Source organism: Pezoporus wallicus, unplaced genomic scaffold (genome assembly GCF_028554395.1).
Source record: "Pezoporus wallicus isolate ANWC-B61680 ecotype Strahan unplaced genomic scaffold, APGP_CSIRO_Pwel_v1 contig_2999, whole genome shotgun sequence".
Lineage (NCBI taxonomy): Eukaryota > Metazoa > Chordata > Aves > Psittaciformes > Psittacidae > Pezoporus > Pezoporus wallicus.
In genome coordinates, this window is record NW_026635201.1 from 126967 (window position 1) to 154190 (window position 27224).

General features: G+C 46.2%; 1 protein-coding gene across 4 annotated transcripts in view; it reads right to left on the reverse strand.

Moving 5' to 3' along the window:
* The window catches only part of LOC130600586 (AP-1 complex subunit gamma-1-like), a 100918-nt gene extending 74659 nt beyond the window's left edge, over nucleotides 1-26259 (reverse strand). For all 4 annotated transcript variants that reach the window (XM_057412058.1, XM_057412049.1, XM_057412039.1 and 1 more), the window contains exon 1: nucleotides 26120-26259. The gene's annotated coding sequence lies outside the window, so the exon portion shown is untranslated. The remainder of the gene's footprint in view (nucleotides 1-26119) is intronic.
* Between the last annotated feature and the right edge of the window lie 965 nt (nucleotides 26260-27224).

Here is a 27224-nt window from a genome sequence, read left to right on the forward strand (position 1 = left end):
TATTTCAGAGAATCTTCTTCTGAAGATCAATCAAGTTGACACCATTCTTATTACATCCCTAACAGCACAATCCTTTCTGAATAAAACAAGCCTGTAGCATTACCATCTGGTGGCACTGGCATGAAAAAGTGTGCAAGAAAAGTGTCTTCTAAATGAACTCCAAGTATTTTCACTTTGCCAGATGGAATACTGATGAAGCCATCTGACCTAGAAAGCAATTTATCCTTCCAAGTATCCTTCAAGGGGAGAATGGCTCTCAAAAGCCAAACTTCAGAATCACGTTCAACAGTTGAACCTTAAGTTCATGGTTGCCAAAGCTGACTTTTTACTTTCTGGGAGATCAGGCTATACAAGCATCTCCACAGTCTCTTTCCACCCACACTAGACTGCAAATATAATTAAGCCATTCTGATAAGAGGTAATGTCACACCAATTTGTAAGTTGCCATGGCAGTCTGCTACAGGTTTTGTCTGGGTCACTGTCTTCCCAGTGACAGTGTCTCATGTATTTTAAGCACTGCCATATCAGAGAAAGTTGAGCATTCAGATGCTGTACTAACTGGCTTGCATGACACCACAGAACAGACAGGCTGGGAAGCATACAGAAGTAGCAAGGAACTTGTTTGCTGCAGAAAAGCGGAGATACACATCCAGTAACAGTGGATTCACTGTAAGACAGCTGAATACAGCTTTGTAGGTCTGGATTAAAAATCTAGCCTCCTACAGAATCCATACATAACGTTAAGTCTTTTCAGTCAAACCATGTAGACCCCTCACGTTCCAGTTACCCATCTTCATACCTAGAAAGTATAAATTTACAGAGACACAAAACATTCCATTTTGAAAATGGAAGATATGTCCTTCCTGCATAAGGAAATTGTGCCTCAAAATGCTGACATATGTAGGATAAGCATTACTGGACACATGAATCCTTAGACTTGGCTCAATCCCCATGTGAAGTTACAACTCTTAATCACATTACAGCAATATGAATAAATTAATGCTTACTATGCATTCAGATGTTGCACTAATAAGCATCACAGAAACAGCCAAGGAGAAGTAAGAAAACCATCTCCAGAAAAACACCTGAACATGCAATAAAGTCTTCGAACAGGGCAGTCATGTTCTTTCCACACAGCGTGTAATGTTCCTACACTGAAAAATCTTGGCTCAGCATTATATATACATGCTGCACCATGTACCCAAAAGGGTACCAATGGGCTTTCAGTACATTTGCCTTGGATACATAGCAAATTGATCAACTGTGCACCTTGCCTGGTCTCTCAGAGGATCATTCTGTTGTGGGGTTGCTGAAGATCAAAGAATAAGTGCTAATCCCGACCACAACAGTGCACCAGCGGCAATATCACACCAACCGAAACTCCCCGATTCACATTCACAGGCTAATCCGTAGACTGGAGAGTCAAGGACTGAACAGCAGAACCCACTCACCCTTCAATATCCCTATATGGCCAGTGCAAAGTCTAACAGAGAGGGGAGACTAACAGTAGACTAACATGGCCTGAATGAAGTCACACCACCATTGAGTACTGCAGTACAAGACATGCCAGAAATTCAATGTGAACTGGAGTCAAAGGCAGCCAAGTGGGATGTCACAATTGATACTGCCAATGCATTTTTCTCAATTCCTCTGGCAGCAGAGTGCAGGCAACAGTTCGCTTTTACTTGGAGGGGCGTCCAGTACTTGGAACCAACTGCCACAAGGGGTGGAATCTGCCAGGGATGGATCCAGAGTGCACTGGAACAGGGGCAAGCTCCAGAACACCGAAAATACATGGATGACATTATCATGTCAGGTGATACAGTGGAAAGCATTTTTGAGAAAGGAAAGAAAATTCAGTCAGCTGATCGGAGCTAGCCTAGCTAGAGCCACAGCCAGCACGCTTCAGCGACCGCGAGGGTCAACGGAGATTAGGAAAATCAGAGGGGATAGCGCAGAGACATCGCGATTCCCGACATCTCCCGATCCCCGAAGCCCCAGCAGACCTTGCGAGAGAGAGGCTGACGTGGCGGGGGGCGTTCCCACGGTGACGGTGACCACTCCCCTGCTGCTTGCCTTGAAAAAGCCTTTGAGAGGGCAGCAATCGGTCGCTGCCCACCGGGCGCAGGGAGGAACAAGCAGGTCGTGTTGCTGGTGTCCCAGACTGCTGACCAATATGATTGCCTCCAGAAAGAGAGCTTGCAGTAAGGTGACTACAGCAACTCAGACAGAGACCCCGTCCCAGACCGTGGCTGTTCAGGTCTCTGGGTGCAGGGAGTGCCAGAGCCTGCTGCTGCCGGGGGAGGGAGGACAGCATTCCACCTGTGTGAGGTGTGAGCAGGTAGAAGATCTGCTTAGCCTGGTGGCAAGACTTAAGGAGGAGGTTGAGACGCTGAGGACTATCAGGGAGTGTGAAAGGGAGATCGACTGGTGGAGTAACTCCCTGGCGGGCCAGTCGAAACGGTTCCAGGGAGATACCCCCCAAAAGGGGAAGGACCCCCTGCCTTCTCACACAGAGGGGGATGGCCCGAGGCAGCCCCTGCCCTGTAGATGTTGCCCAGAGGTAGGGGACCAAAAAGATGACGAGGGTTGGAAGCGAGTTCCAGTTCGATGTCGTGGGAAACCCTCCCCCCTTCCTGCCCTGCTTCCCCAGGTGTCCCTCCATAATAGGTTCGAGGCCCTGGATCTTGAAGGAGAGGTAGGTGAGAATGTGGGGCAAGGCCAGCCCACAAGGCCACATAGGAAAAGGGGGTCGACTTTGCACCTCAAGACTGCCTCTGTTAAGAAAGAAAGAAGGGTCATTGTAGTAGGGGATTCCCTTCTGAGAGGAACAGAGGGCCCAATATGCAGAGTTGACCCTCATCATAGGGAAGTGTGGAGTCTGCCTGGAGCCCGGATCAGGGATATCACCAGGGAGCTCCCCAACCTGGTGCACCTGACAGACTACTACCCACTGCTGGTCTTCCAGACAGGTGGGGAGGAAGCTGCTTCCCCCAGTCTGAGGGGGATGAAGAAAGACTACAGGGCCTTGGGGCGGATGGTGAAAGAGTCTGGGGCTCAAGTGATCTTCTCCTCACTCCTTCCATCTTCCACTGATGATGTGGGGAGGAATGGGAAGATTCAGTTCATGAACAATTGGCTTCGAGACTGGTGCTACAGGCAGGGCTTTGGATTCTTTGATAACAGCTGGTTTTATAGGGCACCAGTCTGGACAATGACAAGTGAGAAAGGTTTGTCTCACAGAGGCAAAAGGATGCTGGGGCACGAATTAGCAGGGCTCATTTGGAGAGCTTTAAACTAGATTCGAAGGGGGATGGGCTTGTAGCTGGGCTTGCCCCAGTGGGGCAGCTCTCCAGAATTAATGAAGACTGGGAGGCCTCCTATAATCCTAGGGTGAAATCGGTGTGCTCAGCTCGCTCCCTGAAATGCCTGTACACCAATGCGCGCAGCATGGGAAATAAGCAGGAGGAGTTGGAAACCTGTGTTAAGTCAGGAGACTATGATCTGGTGGCAATTACAGAGACATGGTGGGACAGCTCACATGACTGGAATATAGTCATGGAGGGCTATGTGCTTTTCAGGAAAGACAGGCCAGCCAGGAAGGGTGGTGGGGTTGCTCTTTATGTGCGGGAGGAACTACAATGCACCGAGTTCTGTCCAGGGACAGATGATGAGCGAGTTGAGAGTCTGTGGGTGACAATTAAGGGGCAGGCTGGCAGGGGGGATACTGTTGTAGGTGTCTGTTACAGACCACCAGATCAGGGTGAGGAAGTTGACAAGGCCTTCTACAGGCAGCTGAGAGCGGCCTCACAGTCACAGGCCATAGTCGTCGTGGGGGATTTTAACTTCCCTGATGTTTGCTGGAAGGACCCCCAGCCACAGTCCAGGAGGTACCTTCAGTGTATGGATGATAACTTCCTCCTGCAAATGGTGGATGAGCCAACCAGGAGAGGAGCGCTGCTGGATCTCATCCTCACTAACAAGGAGGATCTGGTTGAAGCAGTAAGGGTTGAGGGCTGCCTTGGTTGCAGCGACCACGAGATGGTTGAGTTCAGGATCTTGTGTGGTAGGACTAGTAGAATACCAAGTAGAATTGCAACCCTGGACTTTAGCAGGGCAAACTTTGGCCTTTTCAAGCAATTGCTAGGGGAAATCCCATGGGCAAGGCTGCTTGAAGGTAAAGGGGCCCAAGATAGTTGGTTGACATTCAAGGACTGCTTTTTCCGTGCTCAAGATCGGAGCATCCCGACACGTAGGAAGTCAAGGAAGAGGGCCAAGAGACCTGCGTGGCTAAATAGGGAATTGCTGGGTATGCTCAAGTGGAAGAGGAGAGTTTACAGGTCATGGAAGGAGGGGCTGGCCACTTGGGAGGAATATAAGGCTGCTGCTAGAGGATGTAGGAAGGCAGCTAGGAGGACTAAGGCATCCTTAGAATTAAATCTGGCAAGAAGGGTCAAGGACAGAAGAAAGAGCTTTTTCAAATACATGGCAGATAAAACTAACACCAGAGGCAATGTAGGCCCACTGATGAACGGGATGGGTGCCCTGGTGACAGAAGATACAGAGATGGCAGAGTTACTGAATGCCTTCTTTGTCTCTGTCTACTCTGCTGCAGGCAGTCCTGAAGAGCCCTGTACCCCTGAGACCTTAGATGAAGTCAGGTCAACGGAGTGGTTTACCTTAGTCGATGAGGAATGGGCTAGAGATCAGTTGAGCAATCTGGACATCCATAAATCCATGGGTCCAGATGGGATGCACCCGTGGGTGCTGAGGGAACTGGCGGAAGTCATTGCTAGACCACTCTCCATCATCTTTACCAAGTCTTGGGAAATGGGAGAGGTGCCCGAGGACTGGTGGAAAGCAAATGTCACTCCAGTCTTCAAAAAGGGCAAGAAGGAGGACCCAGGTAACTATAGACTGGTCAGCCTCACCTCCATCCCTGGGAAAGTGATGGAACACCTTATCCTTGGTGCCATCTTAAGGCATATCAAGGATAAGAGGGTTATGAGGGGCAGTCAACATGGCTTCACCAGGGGGAAATCATGTTTGACCAATCTCTTAGCCTTTTATGAGGAAATAACATGGTGGATGGATGATGGCAGAGCGGTGGATGTGGTCTACCTTGACTTCAGCAAAGCATTTGACACAGTCTCCCACAGCATCCTCACAGCTAAATGGAGGAAGTGTGGTCTGGATGATCAGGTAGTGAGGTGGACTGTGAACTGGCTGAAGGAGAGAAGCCAGAGAGTTGTAGTCTATGGGGCTGAGTCTAGTTGGAGGCCTGTAACTAGTGGAGTGCCTCAAGGGTCAGTACTGGGACCAGTATTATTTAATATATTCATCAATGATTTAGATGAGGGAATTGAGTGTACTATCAGCAAGTTTGCTGATGACACTAAGCTGGGAGGAGTGGCTGACATGCCAGAAGGCTGTGCTGCCATCCAGCGAGACCTGGACAGGCTGGAGAGTTGGGCAGGGAATAACTTGATGAAATATAACAAGGGAAAGTGTAGAGTCCTGCATCTGGGCAGGAACAACCCCAGGTTCCAGTATAGGTTGGGGAATGACCTGTTAGAGAGCAGTGTAGGGGAGAGGGACCTGGGGGTCCTAGTGGACGACAGGATGACTATGAGCCAACACTGTGCCCTTGTGGCCAAGAAGGCCAATGGCATCCTGGGGTGTATTAGACGGGGGGTGGTTAGTAGGTCGAGAGAGGTCCTCCTTCCCCTCTACTCTGCCCTGGTGAGACCACATCTGGAATATTGTGTCCAGTTCTGGGCCCCTCAGTTCAAGAAGGACAGGGACCTGCTGGAGAGAGTCCAGCGCAGGGCAACGAAGATGATTAAGGGAGTGGAGCATCTCCCTTATGAGGAAAGATTGAGGGAGCTGGGTCTCTATAGTTTGGAGAAGAGGAGACTGAGGGGTGATCTTATAAGTGTCTATAAATATATAAAGGGGGAGTGTCACGAGGATGAAGCCAGACTCTACTCAGTGGCAAACAATGATAGGACAAGGGGTAATGGGTACAAACTGGAACACAAGAGGTTCCACTTAAACTTGAGAAGAAACTTCTTCACAGTGAGGGTGACAGAACACTGGAACAGGCTGCCCAGGGAGGTTGTGGAGTCTCCTTCCCTGGAGACATTCAAAACCCGCCTGGACACATTCCTGTGTAACATTATCTAGGTGTTCCTGCTCCGGCAGGGGGATTGGACTAGATGATCTTTCGAGGTCCCTTCCAATCTCTAGCATACTGTGATACTGTGAAAATAATCCAAATCCTTCTGAAGGCAGGTTTTGCCATTGTCATGGCTTAAGCACAGCCCAGAACCATGCAGCTGCTCCCTCACTCCCCCCCTTCTACCCCTACTCCCAGAGGGATGGGGAGGAGAAAAGAAAGAATGTAACTCCCATGGGTTGAGATAAGAACAGTCCATTAACTAAGGCATAACACAAAACCACTACGGCTACCACCAATAATAATAATAAGGGAAATAACAAGGGAAGAGAATACAGCTTCTCACCACCTGCCAACCGATACCCAGCCCAACCCAAGCAGCGATTTGCCCTTCCGGGTAATTGCCCACAGTTTATATACTGGGCATGATGTGCTGTGGTATGGAATACTTCTTTGGTCAGTTTGGGTCAGGTGTCCTGTCTCTGCTTTCTCCCGGCTACCCCTCCTCCCTGGCAGAGCATAAGACTCAGAAAGTGCTTGGTAAGAATAAACATTACTGAGCAACAACTAGAAACATCAGTATTATCAGCCCTGTTCCCAGTCCAAAAGTCAAAATCACAGCACTGCACCAGCTACTAAGAAGGAGAAAAATGACTGCTACTGCTGCACCCAGGACAGCCATCAACCACAGTAAGGTCAAGGGACCTGCACAGGAGATACCATTATTGGGAAAAAATCAGCAAGACACATATCACTAGATACCTACATATGTGATCAACAAGATGACAGCAATATCTCCACCAGCTAAAAAAGCTTGTGCTTCTTTATTACGTGATGTGGAGGTCTGGAGAATGCACAACCCAAATTACAGTCTAATTGTAAGCCCTATCTATCATGTGACCCAGAAGAAGAATGATTTCAAATGGGGCCCTGAGCAACAACAAGCCTTTGAGCAAATTAAACAAGAGATAGTTCATGCAGTAGCCCCTGGACCAGTCCAGACCAGGACAGATACGAAACACATGCTCTACACTGCAGCCAGGAAGAACGGTCCTACCTGGAGCCTCTAGCACAAAGCTTCAGGGGAGACACGAGGTCAACCCCTCTGCTTTTGAAGTCAGGGATACAGAGGACCAAAGACAGCTACACGCCCACTGAAAAGGAGATGCTGGCAGCCTATGAAGGGGTTCAAGCTGCTTCAGAAGTGATTGGCACTGAAGCACAGATCCCCCTGGCACCCCAGTTGCCTGTGATGTCCTGGATGTTCAAAGGCAGGGTCCCATCTACACGTAATGCAACCAATGCCACAAAGAGTAAGTGGGCTGCACTAAATACACAACGAGCACAAACAGGAAATCCCAGTTTTCCAAGAATTCCAGAAGTCATCATGGACTGGCCATGGACTTTGGAACATCACCAGAGCAGCAGGTGATACATGCTGAAGAGGCCCTACCCTATAATGAACTGACAGAAAGTGAAAAGCAATATGACTTGTCCTGCTGTATTGTGGGAAAGCATCAGACGGAAGGCAACTGTATGGAGTCCCTGACGACAAGCTGCAGAAACTGCTGAAGGAAAGGGTGAAATGAGTCACTTTGCAGAGGGGAAAGCCATCCAGCTGGTCTTGGACATTCCTGAACAAGAAAAGTGGCCAGCAGTTTACACTGACTCATGGATGGTGGCATATGCCCTGTGGAGGAGGTTGCAACAATGGAAGCAGAGCAACTGGCAACACAGAGGTAAACCCACCTTGCTGCTGCACTGTGGCAAGATACCACTGCCCAGGTGCAGAACCTGGTGGTGAAGGTACGCCACGTAGATAGATGCCCATGTACCCAAGAGTCGGGCCACTGAAGAACACCAGAACAAGCAACAAGTGGATAAAGCTGCTAAGATTGAAGTGGCTTAGATGGATTTAGATTGGCAAAATAAGGGTGAATTATTTTTGGCCCAGTGGGCCCATGACACTTCAGGCCATCAGGGCAGAGATGCAACATACAGATGGGCTCATGATCGAGGGGTTTATTTAACAATGGACACTACTGCCTAGACCATTCACAACTGTGAAACTTGTGCTGCAATTAAACAAGCCAAACAGTTAAAGCCTCTTTGGTATGGAGGACGATGGCTGAAGTACAAATATGGGGAGGCCTGGCAGATTAACTACATCACACTCCCACCAAAGCAAGCGCAATGTGCTTACCATGGTGGAAGCAACCACCGAATGGCTGGAAACATACGATGTGCCCCATGCCACTGCCCAGAACACTATCTGGGGCCTTGAGAAACAAGTTTTTAGTGACAAGGAACCCCAGACAGAACTGAGTCAGACAACGGGACTCATATCTAGATCATCCTTATAGACACCTGGACCAAAGAGCATGGCACTGAGAGGGTATGATGCGTGGGTAGGCTCCACAACTCGTTAAAGTTGTAAAATAGGTATGCTTTTTATTCAGTTCTGAGTCTCACGGGGGATAACTCCTCCAAAAGCACCTCAGCCTTGCTTCCCCTTTACATTTATCCTCTAAAGTTATACATATGCATGAGGTTGCACAACACGCCTATACATATTCATGTCCTATTCCCGCTTCGTATTATAATGACCTAAGAAGTCCTTTGTGCCTGCGCAGTGCCTCCTAGTGGTCGTGAGCGTGGGTCTCAAGATGAAGTAAATGAGTCTTCCTCGAGCCTGAATTTTTCACCTCTGGTCGTTATGCATGCTCTCTGGAGGCTTGGTCTTTGTCCAAAGCGCAGAGCCAATTTCAGCCGGCCTAAGTGTCCAAAGGACTGGAATTAAGTTACGGTCCCTACTTCTTAACAATAGCTATGTCCTTATATCTAGTTCTAGCATACACGGAGGTGTCCAAAGGACAGGAATCAAGACACGGTCCCTACTTCTTGACAATAGCTATGTCCTTATATCTTGTCCTAGCATAATCATGAGTGAGCAATGATATTGTTAAGCAAGTGTCCTGATCCATCCCCTTGTACACTGCAAGTACGATAAGCATGAGCAAGCAGTAACATTGTTAAGTATGCGGTTTGACCTATCCCCTTGTACATTGCAAATACCATGTACGATAAGCATGAGCAAGCAGTAACGTTGTTAAGCAAGTGGCTCAACCCTAGCCCCCCCTGTACATTTGTTAATCCTTTGCATCAGGTATATCACATCCCCTACCATGCACCAGCCTCTGGGAAAATCTAACAGTACAACGGGCTGTTAAAGACTACACTGAGAGCAGTGGGTGGTGGGACTTGCCAACAGTGGGATACACATTTACCAAAGGCCACATTGTTGGTCAACACTAGGGGATCTGCCAACAGGGCTGGCCCAGCTCAATCAGAACTTTTATATACTGTAGAGAGGGATAAAGTTCCTGTGGTGCACATAAAGAATTTGCTGGGGAAGACAGTCTGGGTTATTCCTGCTTCAGGTGAAGGCAAACCCACTTGTGGGACTGCTTTTGCTCAGGGACTTGGATATACTTGGTGGATAATATGGGAGGATGGGGAACTCCAGTGTATGCCTCAAGGGGATTTAATCTTGGGGGTAACCAGCCAGTGACCTCATTTATATGCTGCTGCCTGCTCTATAACACTTAAATAGCCCATCAGCTATGTGATAAACACATAAATGCACTGGCTTTTGCAAATCATAGGTGTGGTTATGTGGATATAACTGTAGGAGTTTACAATAACAGAAACAAAACTCCCTAAAGACACAAGAATAGACAACAAGTTAAAAAGGGACAGAACTCTTGAGCAAAACGGAGTCGCATAGCAAAAGAATTTGTAAAGGTAAAAGGGGGGAGGGACTTGATATGAGGAAAGCTAGTGCCTGGAAAACATGGACTTAAAGCACTTTTTAGCTTAACTTAGGTTGTAGAAAGAGAACAGTGTTTATGTTGCAAGTCTCTGGAATGTAGTGGCCCCACTAAACATGAGTTAATTGTTTCACACTAGTCTTCTAAAGTACCTTTAGCTTTAAAGAACAATGTTTATGTTGTAAGTCTGTGGTGAGATAACAGGATTTAGTGGCCCCACTAAACATAAATAAGTTATTTCACACCATCCTTCCACTTATCAGTTAGTTTAGAGATAGAGCCTCCCAAACATCTGCTAGCTTGGGATACTCCTTGACTGTCCATCCTGCAAGAAATTTTACAGGAAGGTCACACTGTTTTAAATCTTTGCTAGTTATCAGAAGAATTACAGATATGGCTGGTTTCATCTAGTTGTGTGATTACTGGGGCACCCAACTGTGCCAAAAGTGAAAAGTACACTGTGAGGAAGACTGCTTACTTCATCTTGAAAACCCCTACTCACAAGAGGAAGACTGCTTACTTCATCCTCAAGACCCCTGCCCACAACCACAGCAGAGCAGTGCGCAGACGCCAAAGGGAGGGGACTTATAAGTTCCAGGAGTTAGTTATAATATTCCCTGCCTATACACGGGAATTATGAATATGTATGTGACTAATGCAATAGTGAAAGTATATAAAGCTGTAAGAAATACCAATCACTTGCGCCTCTGGCTACGGTCATGCGCCCAGCGCTGTTGCTTTTGCTTTATTGACTTTGTCCCTCAATAAAACCTTGTTATCTTGTTTAGAGGAGTGAGTTCTTATTTCACAGCTAGATGTCCATCTCCACCACTCTGGCCTTTGAAAATGAGAGATGTGCTGTCATGATCATGAGCAGAAAACAAAGTCATGGGAAAAGCCAGCAGCAGCAGAACTGTCCTCAGGTCACCAGCGACTGACCCTGTCTTTCCTCCAATCATCACTCCAACAAAGAAGGAACTTTGATGAAACCAGACATGCTCAGCAGTGGCCAGATGAGTTCAGCAGTGTCTTCAACAGGCAACATTCAAACACTACACACCATCTCTCCTGCCCTCAGACTGTTACAACAGATGGAGCCTGACTTAACAGACTGGATGAATTCAGCAACTTTATAGGTATTGGTCCATGGACTAAGGAATGATATCTCTCTCTTTGTGTGTGGATATATATATATATACACACACACATACATACGTGAGACAAAAAGCAATGGTATATTGAAAAATACAGGATCTGAGCAGGACGTGAATGATATCAAGTAAGGGTTGAATTCTGCTCTGGATTCAGCTACAACAGTTATTTTTCTCCTTCTTAGTAGCTGGTGCAGTGCACTGTTTTCGACTTTAATCTGAAAACAATGCTGATGACACACTGATGTTTTCAGTTGTTGCTAAGTAACGCTAACCCAAATCAAGGACTTTTCAGTCTCATGCTCTGCCAGTGAGGAGGGACACAGGAAGCTGGGAGGAAGCAGAGACAGGACACCTGACCCAAACTAGCTAAAGGGGCATCCTGTACCACAGCATGTCATGCCTAGTATAGAAAATGGGAGGAGTTACCTGGAAGGCCCAGATTGCTGCTCAGGTCAGGCTGGGTATTGGCCAGCAGGTGGTGAGCAACTGTATTGTGCATCATTTGTGCTTACTGTTTTCTTTTCCTTTTCCCCTTTTAGTTTTATATTCTCTCTCCTTGTTATTCCCCTTACCATTATTATTATTGGTGGTAGCAGTAGTGGTTTTGTATTATACCTTAGTTACTGGACTGTTCTTACCTCAACCCGTGGGATTTACATTCTTTCAATTCTCCTCCCCTTCCCTCTGGGAGTGGGGGGGGCAGAGGGAGGGTGAGCGAGTGAGTGGCTCCGCGGTTCTGAGTTACCAGCTGGGCTTAAACCACAATACTGCATATGAGGAAGCCTATAGTTAGATGAAGTCTTTAAACTGCAATAGGGTAGGATACAACCCCCTCTCAAATTCTATAAAACCATATAACATCTGCTTAAGTTCATGTTTCTATTTTGCATCTGTCATATTGGAAGTCGTCTCAATCTCCAAGAAAAGCTATTCTTAACTAATACAAGTTGACCCCCATATACACCAAAAACATGCCCTGCCAACCCTTCACTGTCCTAACTGAGCAGTCAAAGGCAGCAGAAAGTAGATCAGAAATGGCATACCCAGGTCTGATCAAAGCTCCACTTTCTCCAGTACCCCATTACCTGACCACAGCAGATGCCTAGGGAAGAGCATAAGAACAGGTCAAGCATGTAGCAGTAATTCCTCATAATCGTCTTGCAGTCTTCAACAATTTGTGGCCCAAGAGCTTCCAAAGCCAGAAATAAAAGACACTCCGGTTTTATCTGAAACCCAGGTAAATTTCTAGAATCAACTATATTCTGCAGGACACAACTTGAGTTCCACACAGCTTCACTGCATGACATATGGAGACCCAGCTACTTCTTCCAGTCTGCATTGCCAATTACTTGTTTCCATTGATGCTCCCAATTATTCTACACTCTTCCATTTGTTATCCTTCCCAGTACAAAAAACAGTCTCACATCCAAGCCCTTCCATGACTGATTTCCTTCGTTGCCTTCTCTGTGTTCTTTCTTAAGGGGGAGAGAAGCAATATGCTGCACCCAATAGCTAAGAGGTAAATGTGCCACTGATTTATTTGTATAAAATGTCTTTTATTTTGGTCCCTATTATTTTCCTAAAAATTGTTTGGGGATCAGATTGCTACAAAGTGCTCTGTTTGTGTTTTTCACATAACAGATGTCCTTGGTTCAGCAGTAGCACTCATTTTTCTCCTTCTTAGTGGCAGGTGCAGTGCCATGATTTTGACTTTCAGCCTGGGAACAGGGCTGATAACACTGATGTTTTCATTTGTTGCTAAGTAATGTTTACTCTGACCAAGGACTTCCTGAGCCTCATGCTCTGCCAGGGAGTAGGGGAAGCCAGGAGGAAGCAGACAGGACACCTGACCCAAACTAGACAAAGAGGTATTCCATACCACAGCACATCATGCCCAGTAGATAAACTGGGGATAGTTACCTGGACGTGAGATCACTGCTTGGGCTGGGCTGGGTATCGGTCGGCAGGTGGTGAGCAGCTGTATTCTCTTCCCTTCTTATTTCCCTTGTCATTATTAATATTGGTGGCAGCAGTAGCGGTTTTGTGTTATACTTTAGTTACTGGACTGCTCTTATCTCAACCTGTGGCAGTTACATTCTTTCAATTTGCCTCCCCATCCCTCCAGGAGTGGGGGGATGTCCTGGGTTTAGCAGTAGCAGTCAATTTTTCTCCTTCTTGGTAGCTGGTGCAGCGTTGTGTTTTGACTCTCAGCCTGGGAACAGTGCTGATAATACCCATGTTTTCAGTTGTTGCTAAGTAATGTTTACCCTGACCAAGGACTTTGTGAGGCTCATGCTCTGCCAGGGAGGAGGGGAAGCCATGAGGAAGCAGAGACAGGACACCTGACACAAGCTAGCCAAAGAAATATTCCATACCACAGCACATCATGCCCAGGGTGGGGGGTAACTGGGAGTTACCTGGAAGGACACGGGGTCTTCTGGTTTGGACTCGTTTTCCAGCGGGTGGTATTGTATTCTCTTCCCTTGTTATTTTCTCTTATCATTGTTGTCGTTAGTGGTAGCAGTGGCGATTTGTGTTATACATTGTTTGTTGGACTGTTCTTGTCTCAACCTGTGGGAGTTGCACTCCTTCGATTCTCCTCCCCATCCCTCCAGAAGCAGGGAAGGGGAGAGCCCCCGGGGGGGGGTGCCTCAATTGCTTCCAGCCCAGCACCACTCACTGGGAGTGAGTGAACAAGCTGTCTGGCTAGGGTTTAAACCATGACAGGGGAGGAAGGGGGGGAGGGTTAGCGAGTGGCTGCATGGTTCTGGGTTGCTGACTGGGCTTAAACCACGACATAGTAATTAACCCAAAAATCTCTTTTGTGTGCTTAAAGCCCTTAACTTTTAAGCCTTGACTCACCTAGTACACACACATATCACATAGTTCTGAACTGACTTCCATAAGCCACGCTACTGTTGGGAAGTTTAAAAAAATAAGTAAATAAATAAAAGCACCACTGCAGGAATATTCCTCTGCAGCCGATGAGTAACATTTTCACAATGACTAAGATTTTCCGCGCACAGGCTCATGCAGAAAGAAGTGGTTCCAGCCCTTCCTTTGCTCTAACACTGGCATTCCTGGGATGGTGTCCAGGTTGCCTCATGTGGCACATCTGAACACCAGCTTACTGTTTTACTCCCAAGCAGAGTCGTCTTGAGACACCTCAGTTTGGCTTGTGCAGACATGAAGGCAGCAGCGAGAACACAGCTTTGGGAGACCCAAGGGGGAGTGGGAAAGAGAAGAAGCATTCCCTCCAGCAGTAAACTACACTTACACCATTGTTCTGCACCCTAGTTAACTGATGTTGAACTTTAATGTTCCTGAGAAGATAGGCAGTAGTTATTACAAGTTAAAACCATAACTGACTTTCTTAAAGACAGAATTCTTCAGAAACTTTTTGAAATACCAATACATAGTCTGCAAACAAAACAAAGTTTGGCAGTAACTTGCTTTGATATCACAAGTCCTTTTGCTCCCATTCTATATTTGAAGAGTTTTTAAACTGCTGAACACTGATATCTTCAGCCCATGACTTGTACAATCACACTGCTTTCTTGCCATAGGACCAAAGCATGCTGCAAGTATGCTCACAGAGGGCTTCAGCAGGTTAAGTTTGGCACTGGGCAACAGAAAGGACAGACTGCTGTTCTAGGTTCATCAGTAGCAGTCGTTTTTTTCTCCTTCTTAGTAGCTGGTGCAGCACTGTGTTTTTGACTTTCAGCCTGGGAACAGCGCTGATAACACCAATGTTTTTAGTTACTGCTCAAATGTTTAGTGTGACCAAGGACTTTCTGAGCCTCATGCTCTGCCAGGGAGGAGGGGAAGCCAGGAGGAAGCAGAGACAGGATGCCTGACCCAAACTAGCCAAAGAGGTATTCCATAAAACAGCACATCATGCCCAGTATATAAACTGGGGGCAGTTACCCAGAAGGGCTAGATCACTGCTCAGTTGTGCCGGCTATCGGTTGGCCAGTGGTGTTGTATTCTCTTCCCTTGTTATTCCCCTTACTATTATTACTGGCGGTAGCAGTAGTGGTTTGTTATACCTTAGTTACTGGACTGTTCTTCTCTCAACCCGCGGGAGTTGCACTCCTTCGATTCTCCTCCCCGTCCCTCTGGGAGCTCGGGGGGGGGGGGGGGGGGGGGGGGGAAGTAGACTGCATGCTTCTGATTTACAGCTGAGCTTAAACCATGACAACTGCCTAAATAGTTTTAATCAATAGGGAAAACCACATTGAACAAAGTTACCATACAGCTTTTTATGAACATTTATTTTTCATCCTTCACCGGTTCTCAGGCAGGACTTCCCACCTCACTGAGAAGGCAGGTAAAATGGAAACAAACATTGAAAACCTAATATGATTTCACCCAAACATCATTCAAGCACTGAATAAAAGGAACAGTCTATATTTACAAATGTCCTTGCATAAATAAACAATCAGCAAGCCAGCTTGTAACCACAACCACTGGAAAACAAGTAGAAACTAGCATTTTGGAAAATGCAAAGAATTAAGGACTTCTAATCAGATGATAGCCAAATTATTAAGCTACCTCCTAGTTTCATCTGTGTAACACACCAACATGCAGTTACTACAGACATAGTCCAATCTGAACTACTTCTTAAGAGCAACTGTATCTTACACACGCTTCCTGCCTGATAAGGAGAGAACAAATTAGAACTGCTGAGGACTAAAGGCAAAAGACAAAGCTATGATTTATTTTCCAACATTCAGAACTTCCATCCTTGTACTGCAACTCCATGCTCCATTTCCTTTTTAGTTTCTATTAAATCATTCAGTTTTATTTAAAAATAAAAAATAATCCACACACACAAAAAAACAAACAAAAAAAAACAACAAACCCAAAAACACACCCAAAACCTTTGAATTCTTCCCATAAAAAAATAAAAAAAAAATCACATGTCTATATAAAATACTTATCACCTATTCACTGACTTTGTCATCTGTGATTTTACAGCCTATCTACCCCTCAGCCAGCTCCCTTTCTAAGCAGTAGAGTCCTACTCCAATTTCTATGGAGCCATGGAACAATTCCTTCAGATTGCTTTGTACCTCTCAGAATTCCACTATATAAAAAGTATTCAAGCAACGTATGCACCAAGAGTTCACATAGATTTTTCTTTTCTCTGCACTTAGAAAGTTAGAAGTGTTTAAATTCACTCTGCCCATTTGGCTGCTGGGGAACTGACATTTCTAGTAAAGATCTTACAGATAGCTCTAAGACCTCATGCTTGAGTGACAAAGCCTTTCCCTGTGTATTTATCTTAACAGTTATCTTAATGGCTTTTCAGGTAGGCACTGCTCTGCATTTACTGACAAGGAATGCATTTTACCATAGTATCACAAAATCCTTCCACAGCTTTAGGATGAAACTATCACCTCACTAATCACTCCTCCAGAGTTCATTAGGAACACACTGACTGGCAGTTTCACAGAACACCTTTCCATAACCACCTCCTACTACAAAAGCAGACAGATTTTCTGTCATTGTCTGGACACTTTTCTTTCTTCCTTGGTTATTAACTTGCAATAAGAACTCTCTTGAAAAAAACTGTGCTGTAAAAACCTTTGGTTAGAAGCTCTGTCAAGATTTCTGACAAATCCAAGTGTTTTATAATCTAGACAACCTGCATCCATTTCCTAGGAACTTGTCAAGAACCATGCAGTTCCTGGGTCCTCTCTTGGAGAGTCCTTTAAAAAAAAAAAAAAAAAAAAAAGCATCACACAAACTACCACTTATTATTATTGTAAATAAAGCATTCATTAAGATAGCTACATACCAGATTTACAAGTTGAACAGTTTTGCATTCCTTCAGAGATATTGTGAACTTCACTTCCTATTGGCAATTTAATACTAATTTTACCTATTTGTTCCAAGAGTTGGTCTTATGACATTACAGTTTGAGAGTATTTATCAGATTGCAACATGAGTTTTTCCATATAAAGCACTGATGTAAATAAAGTGGATATTTATTTTTGCTATGAATTTGTTTTCTTCACACACTGGTTATCAGTCATCCGTCTAGCATATGTCTCTGCTATGTATCATATTCTTATACTGGGCAACAAAATAGAATCCTATCCAGGCACATGGTATTTTGGTGTCACTAGAACACTAAAAAAAAAAAAAAAACCAGAAAAATGCATCTCATCCATACTCAGGTACTAAGGAATTATGAACACCAGTTGAGAAGAATAAGGACAAGAAAGTAGATCAAGAAGCTTGCTTAGGAACACAAACACCCCATCCCCAAGAACTTCAAACAAATATTAAGTAGTTCTTCCTTTTTACTGGATCTCTCAGACACTTAGTCACATCTGAAAGGCAGTCAGACACAACTTCCACATAACCACCAGGAAATCAGTTCTCAGAATACCTCATGGTCTCAGTTCCCACCTATACAGTACAGATAATACCAGCCTCTCTGGGATTCTGCAGGCATAAAAGCTTAAGTGACCTGCTACTGCAGCAACTATCCCAAGCAGCAGCCTGGTGAAACAAATACAGTCAGCTTTGCTACACCCCGCAGAATGGCTTCCTACTACAGTTATCTGCAGAAAACATACACCTGGAAGAGCCACTGGTTGCTCACAAATACTTTAATTGTAGCTCTTAGCTCCCTGACTACATCAGGTGGCAAGCATCAAGATGGTATTGAGACAGGGCTACTGAGAAAATAACAGAACTGGGGGAGACCAAGCCAGCAGGGACTACTCAGGCAGAAACTACTACTTCTATAAAAATACAGCTAAATATGCAGCTCAGGCATCTGAATGAACAACAGATTACTGATGAGAGTAAAAACAAAAACAATACAAAAGAATTACAAAAGCAAAACACAAATAGGATTAAACAATTCAGAGCTCAGAAGACTTAAAACACTTAAATTATATAGTCAAAATTAGATGATCACTTGTCTTAAAATGGGACATAATTTTGAAATTCACACTCTGAACCATGTGAAACCTTAACAAAAGTCAGTTTCAGGTGAAAACCACAAAGTTATCAGACAGCAAACTGCCATGAAGAATTAAATTTTACAGACTTTCTATATTATAGAAATGCATTTTACTGCACAAGATGATGAACAGAAAGATAACAACCATATTGTCTAGTAATAGCAGACCTGAAGTTTAACTTCAGCTGGCTAAATGCTGCTTAGAACTTCCTTCAAAGTAGCAAGCCTTGATCTTCATGACTAGTGAACATTTTTCCCCCCAATACAGGCAAATGTATTTATTCTTTGCATATTAAAATAAATTACAAGGCAATTTTTCAAAGTAGTTACCACTTCCCTTATTTTATTTCCAGCAGCAGTTTCACTCTGCTAACAACAAGCTCTAGACATCAGGGATGATCCCTGAACACCAGTTAATATTTACAGTGTCAGGTAGGACTGAATCATGAGCTCTTCCACCTTATCAAGTCTGTCTTTCCCTTCTCTCTGAAAGAGTTAGTTACCAGACTCAGATTAGTTCCACCAGTACAGGTGGCTAGTGTCTAAATTCTAATTAAAAAATTAAAAAAAATACAAAAAAAAATTCCAGCTTTTTTCAGAAAAAAAGTCTCTGGACTGCTTGAAAGGCAGCATTAGCTCAGTGATTCTCTTCCTTCTACTATTAATTCTTCCCCTGAACCAATTAAAAAAAAAAAAGCCTTCTAAACCACTATTTTCACCCCTTTTATGGTCTTTTACTACTTAAGCTTGTTGTGTTTCAAAGTTAAAAGACTTAATTCAGCATACCATTATGCCAAAAGTATTTAAGTATAGAACCTTACTAATAATCTCGCTTAGAATACAATCATATTCAAATATGAACGTTCATCAAATAACTTTTTATATCTTGTCCTGGGTACAATGGGCTGTTAAAAACTACACTGAGAGCAATGGGTGGGGGAACTTTCAAGCATTGGGATACACACTTACCAAAGGCCACCTGGTTGGTCAACACCAGAGGATCTGCCAACAGGGCCGGCCCAGCCCAGTCAGAACTTTTACATATTGTAGAGGGGGACAAAGTCCCCGTGGTGCATATGAAGAATTTGCTGGGGAAGACAGTCTGGGTTATTCCTGCGTCAGGTAAAGGCAAACCCACTCGTGGGATTGCTTTTGCTCAGGGACCTGGATATACTTGGTGGGTAATGCGGGAAGATGGGGAAGTCCGATGTATACCTCAAGGGGATTTGATTTTAGGGGAAAACAGCCAGTGAACTCAATTGTATGCTGTTGCCTGCTGTGTAATGCTTTTATAGCCCATCAACTAGATGTCTCCAGGTCACCAGCGACTGGCCCTGACTTCCCTCCAGCCATCATCCCAACAGAGAATGAACTTGGAACATCATGGACCGAATGGACTCGGCAGCATTATAGGGATTGGTCCATGCACTAAGAAAATGATTTTTTCCTCTTGGTCTGTATGTATATGGATGTATATATATGGGAGAGCAATGGTGTATTGAAAATGTGGGATCTGAGCACGACGTGAATGGTATGGAATAAGGGGTGGATAATGTCCTGGGTTCAGCAGTAGCAGTCATGTTTTTCCTTTGTGTTAACTGGTGCAGTGCTGTGTTTTGACTTCTAGCTTGAGAACAGTGTTGGTGAAGCCGATGTTTTCGGTTGTTGCTAAGTGATGTTTACCCTGACCAAGGACTCTGTGAGGCTCATGCTCTGCCACGGAGGAGGGGAAGCTGTGAGGAAGCAGAGATGGGGCGCCTGACCCGGGCTAGCCAGGGAGGTATTCCATACCACAGCACGTCATGGCCGGGGTGGGGGGTAACTGGGAGTTACCCGGAAGGACAGGGGCTTCCGGGTGGAACTCGCTTTCTTGGCCGGTGGTATCATATTCTCTTCCCTTGTTATTTTCCCTTATCATTGTTTTAGCTGATAGTAGCGGTGGTGATTTGTTTCTGGACTGTTCTTGTCTCAACCCGTAGGAGTTGCACTCTCGCGATCCTCCTCCCTGTTCCTCCGGGAGCGGGGAAGGGGAGAGCCCCGGTGCAGGGGGGGGGGAGACGGACACGGACCTCGATTGTTGTCAGCTTGGCACCACTCACTGGGAGTGAGTGAACAAGTTACCTGACTGGGTTTAAACCACGACATATCTACAAGAAGCACCTAATACTACCAAAACCCACATGCAAAATGCTCATGCACTTCAACCAAGTTATATTTCACGACCAGGAATTGCAGCATAAAGAAAAAACAAATTACTATCCTTAAACATGTAACTGAGTTGAGATCCTCCCCTCTGTAAACTATTCAGAAATGTTGGCTTGTGTCTAAAACACCCCAAACAACCAACAACAAACCAAGTAAACAGAACTTCAACAATCACTCTTCCACTGTATTAATGAAAAGAGAAAAAGCTGATTAACTTGTTTAGAACAAGATATCAAATTAGCAGATGTTTTAAAATTCCATTATCATTTAGCCTTGAATTCTTGAAACATTAAGACATAAACCCCATCAAGGCACACAGAATTATTCACAGAAGAGCTTTACTGTTTGGGGAACTGTCTGAATTTTTAACTCAATAAGTTACATACCCAGTTATAGCTTTTCCTGTAAACAGTATTTCTGGATTTGATTCACCCTAGAGAGCAACCCAAGACTGAGGAAGCATTCATTTCAAATACATCTGAACTACACAGCTTCAGTTGCTCCACCCCAGTGTGTGCACAGGTAATCACATTCCTTGGTTGAAAACAGCATTTGAGAAGTTACACAATTAAAGCCTGACCCAACTCCCAACCGAAACCAGTAGCAGAACGCCCTACTTGCTTCAGCATACCTCAATCAGGCCTCCTGTACACAAAAGCAGATGATGTCTGGACTACATGAAAGGAATAACTGCAATAGTTATCTACAAAATACCAAGGGATTCAACTCCAAACCATCAGTGGGCTTCACGCTTTATCAAAAAAAAAAAAAAAAAAGCAAACCACCCCAAAGAAAACCAACAAAAAACCCCACACCACAGTAAAACCAGAAATACACACTGCAGATAAGAGATAAAGCTGTGAACAAAAGAAGAGATATTGGTGTATGATCTAGTATTATCAATATTTACACAAAAAAAAAAACAGAGTAAACACCTAAGCAAGGAGCACCACCATCACCAAGAAGGGCAAAGGCAACACAAAAGAGCCGAGAGAAAAAGCAACCAAGCATATAACATTCCAAGCAGAAAAATAGTCTTTCTTAGAAAAAGCTATGCAATACAACTGGGAACTAGAAAGTAATATCAGAAAATAAAAAAAAAGGCACCAGAGAGCTTTAAACTACAGTCTCACAGAAGAAGTGATGGCCCAATTTTTCCAGTTTCAGTTAAAACCCCAGAGTATTCAGGAAGCAAGCCACCATGCTGTTCAAAAGCTGAGAGGACAAGAACCAGGTTAGTGACAGAGGATATTGCATTGTTCTTCTCTAAAGACCTATGAGTCGAGCAGATCCTATTAGCCTGCCAAATTGATCAGAGTCCTACCTCTCTCCTCTCTTGGCTTCCTAGTGCTGCAGCCCCATTGTCATGGTTTAAGCCCAGCCAGTAACAGTCACGCAGCCGCCTGCTCACTCCCCCCTTCTTCCTCCCTCTGCTCCCAGAGGGATGGGGACAGCACTGCACCAGCTACTAAGAAGGAGAAAAAAAATAAAAGACTGAGACTGCTACAGCTGAATCCAGGACACCAACAAAAGCAGTCAGTGAGAAAAGACAAGCACTTCTAATGAGGTTCCCACTCCCACGAGCAATACGTGTACACCAAACTTCTGCTGAACTGGCTTCAAAAGATGCACTGAGCTTGCAACTGTTAAAAACATTAACCTCAACATGTACCGGGGGGGAATTCCCTTTCTTTAGAAGCTAAAAAATTGTCCTGGGTTCAGCAGTGGCAGTCATTTTTCTCCTTCTCAGTAGCTGGTGGGGTGCAATGCTGTGATTTTGACTTTCAGCCTGGGAACAATGATGATAACACCAATGCTTTCATTTATTGCTAAGTAATGTTTACTCTGACCAAGGACTTCCTGAGCCTCATGCTCTGCCAGGGAGGAGGGGAAGCCATGAGGAAGCAGAGACAGGACACCTGACCCAAACTAGCCAAAGAGATATGCCATACCACAGCATGTCATGCCCAGTATATAAACTGTGGGCAGTTACCTGGAAGGGCTAGATCACTGCTCTGGTCGGGCTGGGTATCAGTCGGCAGGTGGTGAGCAGTTGTATTCTCTTCCCATGTTATTTTCCTTGTCATTATTATTATTGGTGGTAGCAGTAGTGGTTTTGTGTTATACTTTAGTTACTGGACTCTTCTTATCTCAACCTGTGGGAGTTACATTCTTTCGATTCTCCTCCCCATCCCTCTGGGAGGGGGGGAGGAAGGGGGGGGGGGGAGTGAGCAAGCAGCTGCATGGTTCTGAGTTACCAGCTGGGCTTAAACCACAACACCTTTGTATTTCTCACCTGCTTCCAGTTTCCCAAGTATTTTGGATCTGTAAGGGAATCTGGGTATTTTACTTCCTGTTCACTTTCCTGCACAGCAAAAATAAACAAACAAAAAAACAAAAAAAAAACAAAAACCCAACAAAAAACAACAACAAAACAACACAAGAGGAACTATTACTTTGCAACCAAACCCACCCACTTTTCTTTACACCTTTGTTAATGCCAGATAGCAGATGAGATGCCACATTTTTTGTTTATTAAAAGAAACTTAACAATACACCATTTAACTTCAGCTATGCCCTAGGAAGTTCTAATCATAGATTTTACCCATAACACCTCTGCCAAACAAGACAAAAGCTACTACTATTTGTGATATTAGCAGTCTCTTGTACTCGCATTACTGTAACGTTTCTCATGTTACGGTCTCATCATATATTGCCTTATTAAGTCCAAAACTCTCATCTAATGAAGTACTACTGCTGCCAAGGCAGAGCAGACCCCTTTCCTCAGAGAATAGCAGAGTATCACTTAGAAGAAAATAACATCACTTTCAGTCAGAGAAGTTTGCTGTTACTGTGAGGGTGATGAGGCACTGGCACAGGCTGCCCCATTCCTGGCAGTGTTCAAGGCAGGGGTTTGGAAATGGATGAGCTTTAAGGCGCCCTGCAACCCAAACCATTGTGCAGTTAAAAAACAAAAAGAAATCAAACTACACATACACTGCCAACTCAAAAATAAAACAAATATTCACGCTGAAGAGGCACAAGAAGTTTTACTGAATGAATGTTATCAACTTCAGAATCAGTTAAATTTTTAAGAGCCCTTTCACTTCAAAAGGTTCAATCTTGAACTACACTAACCAGTGCAGTCTGCTTGCATGCCTAAGAACAGACAACTTCAGTTCCTTTGCTGCTGTTCACAACCTTTTTACACAATTACCTGACAAACTCACTGTCCTGGGTTCAGCAGTAGCAGTCATGTTTTTTCCTTTGTGGTAGCTGGTGCAGTGCTGTGTTTTGACTTCCAACCTGGGAACAGTCTTGGTGAAGCCGATGTTTTCAGTTGTTGCTAAGTGATGTTTACCCTGACCAAGGACTCTGTGAGGCTCATGCTCTGCCAGGGAGGAGGGGAAGCTGTGAGGAAGCAGGGACGGGGCGCCTGACCCGGGCTAGCCAGGGAGGTATTCCATACCACAGCACGTCATGCCCGGGGTGAGGGGTAACTGGGAGTTACCCGGAAGGACAGGGGCTTCCGGGTGGAACTCGTTTTCTTGGCCGGTGGTATCGTATTCTCTTCCCTTGTTATTTTCCTTTATCATTGTTGTAGTTGATAGTAGCGGTGGTGATTTGTTTCTGGACTGTTCTTGTCTCAACCCGTAGGAGTTGCACTCTCTCGATCCTCCTCCCTGTTCCTCCGGGAGCGGGGAAGGGGAGAGCCCCGGTGCGGGGGGGGGGGGGGGGGGGGGGGGGGGAGGGACACGGACCTCGATTGTTGTCAGCTCGGCACCACTCACTGGGAGTGAGTGAACAAGTTACCTGACTGGGTTTAAACCACGACACTCACTAATTTCATTGTAGCCTACAACAATGCCACTGCAAAATTCTACATACAAAGGAGTTATAAAGAATCAGAACCTTTTTGTATCTCTTCTTCTCTCACCAGGGCACTGCAACAAAGTACTGCAGGACCCCTCTGTTCCCATCATACCACCTTTAGGAAAAACATCAGATCAGTAGTCACAGGAACTGGGGTGAGGGAGCCTTTTTATCAAAAAAACAAAGAAATCTGAAAGTTTTCTTACACACTAGAAACAGAAAAACTGGATCCCGTCACAAAACAATTACCAGACTTAGCTTCCCCTTCTCAACTCACGGGAATTTAGAAGTCTTCCTTCTCCTTTTCCCACCATAGAAGAACTAAGGAGCTCACACTGAATCCCTCACGGAAAAATCAAACAAAACAACCCTGTGGGGGGGGGGGAGAAACAAAAAAAAAGAACAAAAAACCCCAAACCAAACAAAAAAAACCACAACCAAAAAACCATCCCACAAAACCAAACACACCACCAACAAAAAAAAAAAAAAACACAACCAAAACAAAAAAAAAACACAACACACCATACTCAAAAATCTCTCTGCTTCACTGAGCTCTTGGGTCCCCAGTGAAGTTTTTAAATACTGGGCCAAATGCCAGAGTGCACATAAGTAGGAGAAAGAAAAAATTTGACAATAGAATGGGACATGCAAGCAAACACAGGAAAAATAACATATTTTAGAGAAGGGGGGGTGGATGGAATAGGCACACAAAATCCTGCTATGCATTGTCATATAGAAGCGGAACAGGAGAAAAAGAAAACAAAAGAAAACAAAAAAAATCTCTGCTAATTTAAATCTAAGATACTGGGATACTTATGCAGAGGGAAATACATATTTTACTTTAAGCCAATACGGGCCAAACGTACTTACTGCTCACGCGTGTGAAATGTCACTCTTCCAAAGGCATTCCATACTGTTCCATTAACATTTCAAGCATCAAAAACTAAAACGTACCACTAACATTTTTAAGCATCACTTACAATGTAATAAACCACATAACCGTTCTATCTGCAATTAAAAAAAAACACGTGCAAGCTTTTAAAACAATGCTTACTACAAAAAACTTGCAATTTGTCTATAGCTAGTGAGAGAACTTGACCAGCTTTGAAGGACGAACTTGGAACCGTCTTTACAGATGGATTCTCAAGCAGTAGCCCCTCACTTAACACAAACCCTATACGCAGCGTAATGCAAATGCCTGTGTCCAAAGATCACAAGAGTTTTTTGCTTCCATTAAAATCCATGCAACCGTAAGACAACGCCCAAACAGCTGCAAGTCTTGGAGAAACACCGGCTGTCCCGCTCTGAGCGGCTGCAGCACAAGCCCTCACACACCCGAAGGAAGGATGGACGCACAAGCCCAAGCTACTGCTCGGGCGCCCGGGGCCTCTTGCACCACGAGCAAAGTCACGCCGCAACCCGCACCACAGGGCTCCGCGATCTACGCCTTCAGCTGCCAGGAGCGCTGCGGAAGATCAGCCGACTCTCACCACAAGGGAGAAAGAATCCGCCAGCAGGGCCGCTCCAGGGGTAACAGCCGACGCTCTACCACGCCCCAGGAAGCCTGGAGCAGAGGCCGAGCAGGCCCGAACGCCTGACGGGGGACACAGGCCGCGGCCGAGGACTGAGCGAGGACAGATAGCCCACAGGAAGCCGCACCAGCAGAGACGGCGGAAGGACACCGCGAAGCCTCCTCCGCAGCAAAGCCCGCGGCACGGTGGCGGAGGCCCGGCGGCTAGCAGAGGCAGCCGACGGCACAGAGGGGACCCAGGGTGGTCGAGACGTCGCAGGCCGTTGCAGCGAAGACCCAGCGTGGTTGCCAACGAGAAAGAATCAGGAAAGCAAAGAGCACCCGCTGTGGGGCGAACTATAACGACGAGACCACTACCCCACTCACCGGACTGGTCCCTGAAGGGGAGAAAGCGGCGGCAGCCGGAGCCAGGCATTCAAAATGGCAGCTTGCGCGGCCGTAGCACCAATACCGCAGGCGGAAGGATCCGCGCTCCGGAGCGCTCCCCTCGATCTCCCGGCCCTTGCCAGCCACAGAGGCGAGGCGCGACGGCAGCGACCTCAGCGGGGACAGTGCGGGTGGGGCGGGGCGGGCCGTGGCGTGGCGCGGCAAAGGCAGCTCGCACTACTTTTCTTAGTGGAAGCACCCGTGATACCAGTCCTACGAATGGTAATATGCCTGCACCGTTGCAGTCAGTGATGACGTCACGCGCAGGGCGGCCCTCCCCGAAGCGCGTGCCCGTGGTGGGGCCGGGTGGAATGTGTCGTCCGCAACCACGGTTCCGGGGTCTACGCTGCCAGCGCCGCTTCTGCCGAGCGGTCACTGCGGCTGCAAGCACAGCGACGCACTTTGCTGACGCCAGAGGGTCCGCCCGGCGCTTTCCCTGCGGCTGGTGTTGGAAGCGGCCGTGAGGCGGGCCCGGCGGCAGCGCCCGACCGGCGGAGGGTGCACGGGCCTAGGAGGAGGATCGAGGGCAGCGGCTGCGCAGCCGGCCCCCGCCCCGCGCGGCTTTTCTCTCTGCACTCCCCGGACCTTTCGTCACCTCGAACAGCAGCGAGTGCCCAGAGCTTATCCGTAGGGCCCGCTCACATTCTAGACGAGGTCGCCGATGCCCCGCAGCAGGGAGCAGGTCCCGCCCTGAGCCCTGGGAGCAGGTCCACCGGGTGTGGCTGGTTGCCATGGCAACCGGCGAGGGTGCCCTCGATCGACGGGTGAGGCATTTCCTCTGCGCGGGGTGGTACGTCGCGTTATCGTTGTGTGCTGCGTAGAGGCGCGGGGAGGGGTCGGGCTGGGCCAGGCCGGGCCAGGCCGTAGGTGGCCGCGGGCACTACTGGGGCTGATGCGGGCCGCGGAGGAGGAGCTGGCTGATGGCGGGTGAGGCGCGAGCTGGGGCGCCTCGAGATGCCGCGGGCTCGGCTTGGTGGGGCGGGCCGCGGCCTGGGTTCCAGGGCCTGTGACCGGACTCGGGCGCCCTCCCATCTCTGGGATCCTG